This window comes from Balaenoptera borealis (assembly GCF_965194805.1).
Source record: "Balaenoptera borealis genome assembly, chromosome: 14".
In the NCBI taxonomy this organism is placed as follows: Eukaryota; Metazoa; Chordata; class Mammalia; order Artiodactyla; family Balaenopteridae; genus Balaenoptera; species Balaenoptera borealis.
The window spans coordinates 22,089,269-22,101,517 of NC_138875.1; positions in this window are offsets into that span (position 1 = coordinate 22,089,269).

The window sequence follows — 12,249 nt, forward strand, 5'->3', positions numbered from 1 at the left end:
ACTTGAGTCATCCCGAAATCATCCCCCACCCTGTCTGTGGAGAAATTGTCTTCCATGAAACTGGCCCCTGGTGCCAAAAAGGTTGGGGACTGCTGATCTAACAGATCCAGTGATATTAAAAAAAAAAATTGTGACAAGTTAGAATGCTGTATATAACCTGTTGCAAGCCACAAATGGAGAATCAAAAAGGTGGTTCCTAGAGTTTGGAGGTAAAACCATGTCTTCTTCAGCATTTACCATAGTTCTGTCATTGAAAGACAGCTCTTGGACCATGGTAATAACTGTGTACTTGACAAAAATAAACAAGGCCAGACAAGTTAAGTAACTTCATTTAAGTTAATAAGGAATAGAGTCAGGACTTAATACCAAGCCTATACCCTCATCAGTACCATCCCCTGCCCCCGCTAGGATTTTGCTGGGGCAAAATGCTGGGGTTGGCTTATACTTATGGTTGTAGTAAGATAACTGGTTCATATAGATATATTTGACCGTAAAATCTTTTAAACTTTGAATAATTGCAAAGGGTTTATATCCTTGAAGCCAGATAAGAGTTTTAGCTCAGGCTCATGTTTGGGCTTTACTTTCCTTACCTGTAAAATAAAAAGTCAAATTTAATAATTGCACATGTCCTAGCTCTAAATTTTTGTGAGTATACTTCTCAGGTCTTTCATATATTCTATACCTTCACCCAATCAAAAAAATCTTATATTCCCTATCAATATTGGCAATATTTCTAAATGTTATGAAAGCACTTTACATTTCATTCTTGCTGTGCCATATTCAATAAGAGTGACAAACTATAAAATGAAAAAACAAAAGGAAGCTATTTTTCTTGTAGTTTTCAACTGCATTAATTACCTTTCTCTAAAAGCTCCAGTGAGGTTTTCTGTATTTGAATTTAAGATAATTTATACTTCTTTTCCCATAGACTTCATATTTTAGTGCACTAAATCCATTACATTCTCTAGACTGCCACAAAAGTCCTTCCCCACAAAATGAGCTAAACTTAATGCAACAATGACACATTCTATTGAATGGGCTGTAAATAGTTCCGAAGTATTAACAAGAGCCTCAGATGTCTTGACTCAATAAGACTCAAGACAAATTCAGATGGTGACATTTTCCTCTGTAATTCTTTTATTTCTGTACCCATTTAAGTGATTTCCAGAGCCTGCTAAATGTCATCTAAGTAAGCTTGAGAGACTATTTTGAAGGGATTTTTAAAATGCAATTATACCTCTATTTGACAACACCATCTGCTGCCAGCATCTCACTTTGTTGGCTTCTGGTTCTGTTAACTCCTTCGTCACTGCAGTTATCTGAGTACTGACACCTCTTTTCAACACAAACCAATGCAACTGTCAAATAGTTAGGGACATATATGCCCTTAGAGGGGTCAACATTATCATGGAGCTCCATAATACCAACTAATAGAAAGCTTAGTATTTCTGCATCTAGTATAAGAAGATGCTAAATTAGATACCTGTTATTTAGTAATTGTGACATGATTTTACTTCTGCATTATCTCGGGAGGTTGACATATTAGTTTAAGCAGGCCTAAGTGAAATACTATTCATCTCTGCAAGAGAACTACTAATAAAAATTTCTCTCGCTTGCGTCTCTGATATTAAGTGTAGCAGACTACCAGTGTCACCATCACAATGAAGAGAGTAAATTCTCACTTCACAAAGTAGAAACAGTACCCAAAGTTCTGTTTGCCCCAAATATCTCTCCAGGACAAGGGATTTCTGAGTCTTCATCCAATCACAGGGGAGGTGCTAGGGCTTAAAAATCAGAATGTTAAATAGCACAGACCTGTGCTGGAGGCATTGTCTCTTAAGTAGTCCTTATTAACAACTTCACACCCTTTAAGTAAAAATATTTGTGAAATACCATAATTCCTCATGGACAGTTTCAGGAATGAAGATTATCTTTTAGAGAAAGTTTGAGATTATATACTGTGAGATGAATATTGAGACAACATGACTTTGGGGTTTAGTAGCAGGCTTAATTCCACAAGAAACTAACTCACATGCTTTGAAAAGCTGTAGGTAGAAGTATGGCTTCACCAAGGAAGTTTAAGCTGCTCTAAAACGGATCTCAGCCCCTAAGGCGCCTTAACTTGTTGTATATAACCAAGTAACTGCCTTGGCACAAATGATGGGCCAAGTCTACATCACTGAGAAGATCACATATCACTTATTTAAACAAAAGAAACACAATAGAAGTATCCTAAGAGATGAGAGAACTCTGAAAAATAGCTTAATTATTGGAAATTTGGCAAGTACTACTAAGGGCTCTCAAATTATGGAGAAAGAGACATCAACAACTAGGACTCTGTAATATTAGAAAAATTCATCATCACAAAGCTGGTGAAAGCTCCAAATTATCCAGTGGGAACTCACTGGTGAGTCAGACACAAACAGGGGCCCCCCAGATAGAAAACACTGACATTCCTTCTTCAGGATTACACAGCAATGACTTACAGTGGACATTTAAGGTCTAAGAAGGAGCAGAGAGAACTGAAAAAGTCCTGAAGTGCCCAAAGCAAACGTTTGTATTTTCTTCAGGTCTCCAAAAGACCTCAGCTAACTGGGTATTCTTACTCATGCTGTTTTTAAAAAACAGAAACAAAAACAAAACTCTCTTCTTGTCTTCTTTCAACATGGCTAAACCTCTAGCCTATATTCTGTCTGAACCTATAGAGGATCATGGCCACCTAATTTTCTCTCACCAAAAACTTACCTAAAAGTATAACCCAATAAGATGTGACCTCAAGGTATAGTCAGCCTGTCTCTCTCTGTGTCTCTGTCTCCCTCATAATCACTGGGAGTCTCCTCCAACAGCATGAAGTGAATAAGGGCCTTGGAGCCAGTCAGTTTAAATCCAACTCACGGCATATGGTTGATTGCATGACCTTATTTTTTTTAGCCTATGTTCTCAACTGTAATATTCAACATGGGCACCAAATCTATGAGCCTTGATTAGACTTTGTTTTCTAAAAAAAAATCTGAAACTTTTTTTGGGGGGGGTGACAATTGGAGAATTTGAATATGGACTGGATGTTAGATGGTGCTGAGACATTATTGTTAATTTCCTTAAGGTACGATAATGGTAATATAACTAGTTGGGGTAATGTCCCTATATTTAGGACATGTATCAGACATATTTAACGATAAAGTATCATAATGTCTGTAATATATTTTTAAATGATTCAACAAAAGAATAAATGGTAGGTGGGTGGGGAAGAGGGAGAGATGGAGGAAATGGAGGAGAAGAGAGAGAGAAAAACAAAATGTTAATTATTGATGTTAACAATTGTTAAAACTACTCTAGTGGGGTACACAAGGTAACAATTATGAAAACTGCACTAATCCTTCCCAAGAAGTATCATGTCTTCAAGATTATGTTCTACGCCATAGGCTAGGAACCTACCACCCACATTCTGCACACCACACACTACTGACATTGTACTCCAAATGTGTAACCTATAGAAAGATATGTATTTACTGCTACGAGTCCAGACCAGGGCATGCTGAGACTTCATAGGCAAAAATATATGTGGACTTGATCTCCTTATAGAGATCTAAATTTATTTGTTAAAATAGTGTAGAACTTCATCTTTTGTAACAACTTCTGGATGTTCAGTCTATTCAACATAGCCTAATACACAACTTATTAAAAAAATTTTAATAGCTATAATTTACACCTAAATAGATTCCTTTAAAATGTATAATCTGTTTCAGAAAAGGGAGGGAACTTAGAGGATGACAGGGATTTGTATACAGTATATCCCCCTTAGATATATCACAATATGTTCAGTTTCAATAATACAATATAGGTATTTCAGCATTTCATGAATAATGCATTATTTGACCTTTTAGACTACTACATAATTGCATATCTAGAAGACATTTTGATGTATCCTGAGACCCTGAACAAAATATTGCTCATCTTTGCTTGATATTGGCCTGTCCCCAAGAATGATGACTCTACAGCTAGCTTGAGAGATGTGTATTTGATCTAATGCAGATAGAATACTGAGACACTTCATCTTCTTTCAAGATTTCTAGATGAATTCACAAAATGTCAACACCATCTTCAGTTGACATCCCTCTCTTCCCCTCTTAGGGACATTCAATCCTTCCTGAGATTTTTCATGACCAAACTATTGCTTTACTGTATATTTTTCCAACTTCACCACAATTGTAACTAACTTGTATAAAACCAAGCACATCATTGATCTAAAGAATAAGGTCTTCAAACACTTTAAATGCCAATTTATGACAGCCCCACTTGTAATTTTCTATATATACAGTTATACTTTACCATGTATATTTATACTACACTGTCTATACTTCTATAGAGTGGGAATCATGTCACCCCAATGAGGCAAAGAATCTTAACCACCATGGTCCAGTGGCATTCTGGTAAACTAGTACCAATCAAAACAAAACAAAAAATAAGCTTATATTTATAGATAGTATTTGTCAATTTTGTGGTGCACATACTTTCCATTACCAACTGTTTAATCACCAGAAGGCAAAATTCCTGAATATTTAACAATTGCCTTTCCCAAGGTGATACAAGACAGGTCTAGTAACCAACTAGTCCTGACCTTACTGCTCATATGATTTTCATCAATACACAATCAAACCATAAAATTTAGAATGTTGTCATTAAATATCAAAACCATATTTTATATATGTCTACAACAGCCAGGTAGACTCAGGCACCTCAATCTATATTCATTCAATCCTTTGTTCATTCTGTCACTTAACAAATATTTACTGAGTCTTTGGATGCCAATATAATTAGCATTAGTAACCAAAACAGAATCTCTGTGTATCATAAGAAAATCTGTGATAGATACAGGATTTTTTTTTCCTTTTCCCTGAGAAGTTCCATATGTGAAAGTTAAATACTTAAGTAGCCTCAGACTCAGTTTTACCATATGTAAAATTAAATATATTAGGACTAATTACAGAAAGATAAAATGAACTAGAAGAGTATATATCTTCAAAATATGGCCACAGTATACCCCATGCCACATGCTGGTCTATAGTGTGATCATTCCACTCAAGATCACATCATCAATATGTAAAGCTTTTGTCCCCTCCTCTTGTTTCTGAGCAGAGTTGAGCGCTGCTTAAGCCAATAGAATATGGTGGAAGTGACACTGTACAGTAGCCTCTGCTTGGGTTTTTATTACTTCACTTTTCTTCATATTCATCATCATAGCTGTTTGACCATAAAAGAGACTTAATGGTTATACTGATAAGTAGCCAAAAGATATAAAAATCCTTTCTATGAGACTTCCAGTAAGTAGCTGTTAAGTATTGAAATGACTTCACTTTTAAGGGACTGTTTGCCACCTGACCCTAAAAGATTATAGACTAGTTTGAGAGTGCTTGTCCTTTGATGTCTAGAGAATCATGGGACAAGATGGCACATGCTGTGTTAACCATCATAGCCCTAGGGTCTAGCATTATTCCTGGCACTTAGTAAGCACTTAGGAAATACTTTTGGTGAATAAACAAGTGAGAACATAGACCCAGGAAGTAGATTCCAATAGTATAGACCTACACTGCCCAAGATAATAATGCTTTGTTTCATTATAACTCACTTTGTAGGAGCTCTACTTGGTGCTGAAAACTACATCTTGCCAGCAGTACTGATAATTATCATTATCAGTAGGGGCTTAGAGGTACATGGAAGATATCCCTGCCTCCAAACACGAGTGGAAGTGTAGAATTCTTATTGTAGGGAGGTTTTACGCCGTTGTCAATCCACCCACCTAATGCAATTGTGGATGCATAAGGGAGGGAGACTGACTAAACAATGAGACTTTTCTCCTCACCCAGAGACAAAGAGAGGCTAGAAACTGGGTAAGAGCAGTATAATCTTCAAGCAAGAAAGACCAACATCCAGAAACAGAATATTTCATTTCTATTTTACACACCATTGACTAGAAGACCATTATGTGTGCCTAAATTTGAATGTTATGGTTACCCTTTCCTTTCTTCAACAAAAGTACTATGATGTCATACTCAGGACCTTGAATAACATGCATCTAGCATTAAGGTATTTTCCTTATATTCTTTGGTAATATGTCTTCAATCATAAAAGGAGAAAAATCTCTGATCCCTCACAAAAGAGTCATGACCATATTTAGCCAACACAATTCTTCTGCTTGAAATATAAAAAAAGTTCCTGCTGTTCTTGTTTAATACAAAATAATTCAAAGAAAAAAGAAATAATAACATATCTTTTATGGGGACTTGATTTTTTCTACTTACATAATTTAAATCACCCTAAGCTACCATCACATCCTAGGACTTACACCTCCATCTCCAAGCTTATGACTCCAACAACTTTACCACAAGTCTTCCAAAATTGCAAATTATGGGCTGAGCTTTTTCATACTCTGAAAGTATCTTAGAATTTCAAGCACTGAGATTGTAAGGACTGTATGAAACACTAGAAGCACTAGTAAAGGAGGAGAACAGATATCAAAGGAAAAACAACACAGACTCTAAGAAATAAAGGGATTAAGGACACCAACAAGAATAGAAAAAGCAACCACTCAATGTTAACACACACTATGTGCAGGCTTTTGCCCAGGACTCTGTATACATTACTGCATGTATCCTCACAACAGATCTATAAAGCAATCTTATCATACCTATCTTCAAATAAAGAAACTGAGCAATAGAGAAATCAAATAATGTGGCCCTTTTCCACTTATCTAGTGAAAAGGGGACTAAGTTTTAGAACCAGGCACTCTGATTCTAAATTCTGTGCCTTTCACCAGTAAGCCTTGCTATAATAAATGAATACGAAATTCAAATTTCCAAGATAGACAGCCAACAGTTTTCTATCACTTTTTCCTTTTTGATTTATCCAAGTAGAATTTAATTCCAAAATTAATGTTTCTTGTTTCACACATCTTATCTATTTCTCTAGGAAAACTAATTGGTTTGAAAGCAGGTCAGGATTGTCCTGTATCCACATTAGTGTCTGGAACCATACGTGTACGGCCCCTGATGTGTGCTCAAATATTGATTCAATTAAATTCTTAACCGGCTTTGAGTCCAAGCATTTTTTCATTCTAATTTTTAGAACAAGGATTCACTCAGAATTTTAAATTTAACATTTCAGATCTGGGGAAGACCTGAGAGAATAGCCAGTTACAGAAAGAAGACATGACTTGCTCAAGGTCACAGAGCCAGTTACTGTCAGAGCTAGGAAAATCAGTGGGGGAATCAGGCCACTTTGGTAGGAGGTGAACAACAATTTCTCCTCCTGCAGATAGTGAGGGGAGGGTTGGGAGAGCATCAGGGCAAAGAAGTAAGCAAGAAAATAAGTGGTTACAACTGGGAGCAATTGAGGAGAGACGAAATGGGGACCCGGAGGGAATGTCTGATAGTTGGTATGTCCCTGTCATGGAAGCAGTAAAGTAGCACAAGGAAATGACAAGCTAATGGGAGCCCTGGTGGGAGGCAGCTGGCACACGTTTTTCCTGAACTGTAGCTTCAATGATCATTGTCATTCTTGTCAGAATGGTCTAGTGTATTCAGAAAGCAGCAGTCCTCAGATTTCTAGTGGGGGAAGAGGTATGTCCTAAGTTGAACTGATACAGATGGCTGAGAGAGAAACCTTGGAGGGTCAGAATAGAAGATTTCCACATGGATTCAGCAGCAGGGGCTGGGGGGAGGGAACTACTGTGTGGATGTCACAGATAAGCAGATACCAACTTACCACAGATAAGAATGTTCTAGCAACTACAATATCCATCACCAGAAAGGATTGCCTTAAAGAAGAGCAGAATAACCCCCAGCCACTTGGAGCGTTCAAGCAGAGGCTAGATGTCAGGGATGGGCTGAAACAAATTTAAATATCAAATTTAAATTTAGGCTTATTTTAACTTTTATATTCTTTACAAATCCACAGATTCTAATATTTTAAATTCGCTTATAATTCACAGTGTATCCCAAAGTTATCCAGGGGAATGCCACCCTACTCTCTTGAATTTAAGGCAAAGTTCTGCTCTAGAATCACCTGAGACCATAGACTAGAAATAATAACTTATCTCACATTTGTATATAGCAGTTTAACAGTTTATGAAGCGCTTTCATTTCTAGGACTTTATATGACTCCACACATACACACAGAGAGAACCCTAAGGAAAGTAAAGCAAAGGCAGTACTGTCATTTCCCATTAGGTCCAAGGAAATGGAGATCATTCAATTACCTAATGGGTTATTAAATTTCCACTACATGGTAGGCATCTTTCTAGGCACTGGGGATACAGAGGTGGAAAAACAGTCCTAGACTCTATCTCATGAAGCTCACATTTTTAAGAGAGATACAGGCAATGAAAAGTAAATCAATATATATTATATCCTGAAGTGATAAATGCTATAGATAGCAATGATTTAGGGTAAGTGTAGGTGAAGATTAAGGGTATGAGAGGTGCTACCTTATAAAGGGCTGTGAGGGAAGACCCGAGACTTTTAGGAGATGATGGAGCAAAACTTGAGGCTGCCTTAAAAAAAAAAAAAAAAAAAAGAGCATTATAGGTCCTGAAATAAGGGCATTTAGGGCATTTTCAAAGAATAGAAAAGAAGTGAGTATGGCTGGACTGAAGTGAACAAAGCAGGGAAAGGTAGGAGACTAGATCAGATTGTGCAAGGCACTGCAGATCATTTAATAAACTTTGGCTTTTGCTCTCGGTAAGGCGAAAAGCCATTGAATGTTCTGAGCATAGAAGCACATAACTTAACAGTTTAAAGAGATAACTCAGATTTCTATGCAGATTAGAGGCTGGGGAATGAACAAGGATAGGAAAAGTGTGAACTGCTAAAAGGCTATTGCAAAAACTCAGGCAAGAAGAATGATGTTTTGGAAAAGGCCAGTAGTGGTACAGATGGTAGGAAGTGATTGGATTTAGGATTTATTTTGAAGGTAGAATACTGGAATGAATGCTGGATGAATGAACATTATAATACAAGTCTTTCCATTTTAATCTAAATGGCATAATGCAATCATTGACCTTGGGCAAGTCATTTAACTCGGCGTCATCTTCATCAGTTTAAAATCGAGACGCTCTTAACACTTGCAAACTCAGCACAGTACTCTTTCCAGTTTAACACTTTTAAGTGCTAGCTCTGGAGCCTCTTCTTGTATAGTACAAGGATGAGGGCACTGGTGATATTTTACTACACAAGACCTGCTTCTTAGACATGTACAAACCCCTGCCTGTTTAGAAAGATGGCAACGCCTCCCACCGTGGCACATATATGCAGTTAGTCACACAACTACACACAGAGCTCCCTACACGTTCTTGGCATTGAGGTTGCCTGCTTTTGTCTAAATGTGTATCTGTAATCCTCACAGGATCCCTGGGAGGTAAACTGGCTCATGGAGAGACCGAGGCAATGAGACGTAAAAGGCTGGCCTTCAGTCACCGAGATCTCAGTGGGATATGGTTTTGGTCTCATGTTCAGTACTATCCTTTCTTAGTCATTGAGCAGTGCTTTTCCTAAAATGCTACAAAAAAATATTCATGGAGAGAGCCAGATGGATTCTGAAAACTGACGTTTTGGAGGTTTAAGAGTAACAGAGACAATTTACACGTTCCATAAAATGAGGGGGCAGTGGACTTGCCTTGCTGGTGGCAGTTTGCTTTCTATGCAATTAGAAATTGTTTTTGTTGCTGCAAGTGAGATTAACAATCTGTACTTCTGAATACAGTTTCAAAAAATTATGCAGGCCCCAGTGTGAGTTAGAGCTCATGTTAGAAAACTGGTAGACGGAGGTTTTCACTGGGTGGTTGACTGACTCTTCTATCCCCTTCTATGAAGGCCACTCAGGAGAATATACTCTCAGCAAATCCTTTATCCAAACTACAAATAAACTGAAATTTGTGTTCAATTCCTTCCCTCTCATCTGCCCTTTTTTGTGTCTCATCTTCACTTCCTGTCTTCTTTCAAGATTCCTGGTTGCTGTAGCCCCAGAATAAATGACCCCAAAACACATCCATTCACAAAAAGTCTTTCCTACTTTTTGATTGTTAAAATTGGACTCTGGACAGAGTGATTCTAAATCTAAAAGAATATATCTTAAGTGGTGAGTGTAATGTCCTGTGACCTTATTTGGAAATAAGGTCTTTGCAGATATAAATATTTAAGGATTTTGAGACAAAACCATCCTAGATTTAGGGTGGGCCCTAAATCCAATGACTGGTGCCTTAGAGGAAGAGGAGAAGACAGAGAAGAGGGTCATGTGAAGATGGAGGCAGAGACTGAGTGATGGTGTTATAAGTCAGAGAACACCAGGGGCCATCAGAAGGTAGAAAAGACAAGAAAGTCCCCTGGAGCCTTCAGAGGAAGTATGCCCCGAATGACATCTGATTTCCAAATTCTATCCTCCAGAACTATGAAAGAACAAATGTGTTTTAAGCTGCTAAGATTGTGGTAATTTGTTATGGGAGCCCTAGGAAACCAATACGGTGGATTTGAAACATCATGACACTTGCACAAGGAGAAAGTTATGGGCAGGTGGCCTTCACTCAGCCCATCAAGTCACATCATGGGGTACAGAACTACCCATATGCCTACATTCAGGGACTCACAGAAATCTCTAGCTAATAGTATAGTTTCTGTTGGCTGACTGCCTGGATTGAACCCCAGCCCATCACTTCCTAAATGTGGGGCTCTGGGCAAATAACATCTGTACTCCCTAGTTTTCCATCTGTAAAATGGAGCTTAAAACTATACCTTCCTCAAAAAGCCCTTGTGAAGATGAAGTGAGATTGCATGTTAAACTCTCAGAACAGTGACTAACACATACTAAGGGCTCAAAAATATCAGCTGATTTTTATTAAAAGAGGCTAGGCACTAGCCACTATGGAGAACAGTATGGAGGTTCCTTAAAAGAACTAAAAATAGAGTTACCATATGATCCAGCAATCCTACCCCTGGGCATATATCCAGAAAAAACTCTAAATCAAAAAGATACATGCACCCTAATGTATATAGCAGCACTACTTACAATAGCCAAGACATGGAAGCAAGCTAAATGTCCATCGACAGATAAATGGATAAAAAGATGTGGTACATATATACAATGGAATATTACTCAGCCATAAAAAAGAATGAAATAATGCCATTTGCAGCAACGTGGATGGATCTAGAGACTATCATATTAAGTGAAGTAAGTCAGACAGAAAAAGACAAATTTCATATGATATTGCTTATATGTGGAATCTAAACAAAATGATACAAGTGAACTTATTTACAAAACAGAAACAGACTCACAGACATAAAAACAAATTTATGGTTACCAACAGGGAAATGGGGGAGGGATAAATTAGGAGTTGGGGATTAATGGATATACACCACCACAAATAAAATAAATGAACTAAATGTATGTATAAAATAAATGAAATAAACACAGAGCACAGAGAACTATATTCAATATCTTTTAATAACCTACAATGGAAAAGAATCTGAAAAAGAATATATATATGTGTGTGTATATATATTGGTGTGTGTGTGTAACTAAATCACTACGTTGTACACCTGAAACTAACACAACGTTGTAAATCAACTATACTTCAATTAAAAAAAAGAGAGAGGCAGTTGCCCCCAGTCTCCGCAGTCGCTTCAGGTGTCAGCTCTGGTGCAGGCGGCTCCGACTGAGCTTCGCCTGGTGGACAGACGGACGGACGGACAGACTGACGAGAGGCAACGTCCGACCGCCCAGCGGCCGGCGAAAGCCATGGGCAACGCTGCCGAGCTCCAGCCCGAAGGCAGGCAGCATGGCGAAGACTTTCAAGACTTTTCTCCCTTCTGCAGGACTTACGGTTAAAGTTCCCATGGGGTTGTATTTGTCCTGTAAATTACTGCTTTTCCAAAGCCTCCTGTTAATGTCCCCTGATGACGGTGGCTTTTATGCGACCATTGTGGCGGTGGCGAGGCCGCATGCGGTTCGTGTTCATCGCGTGGAAGGAGGGGATGCCTGACCGGCGGGAAGAGAAAAACGAGGAGCACAGCCCTTGCTTCCCAGCTGCAGGCGTGGCCGGGAAGCCCTGAAAACGGTTTTCTTTTTTTTCTTGTCCGTGTTTAAAAAAAAAAGTGTGGGTTTTTTGTTTTTTTGGAATTTTTTCTGTTTAAGTGGGGTGGAGGGTGGCGGGGAGGGAAATTAACTATTTACTGCAGCTTATACTTCGGTAAAGATGCGGGG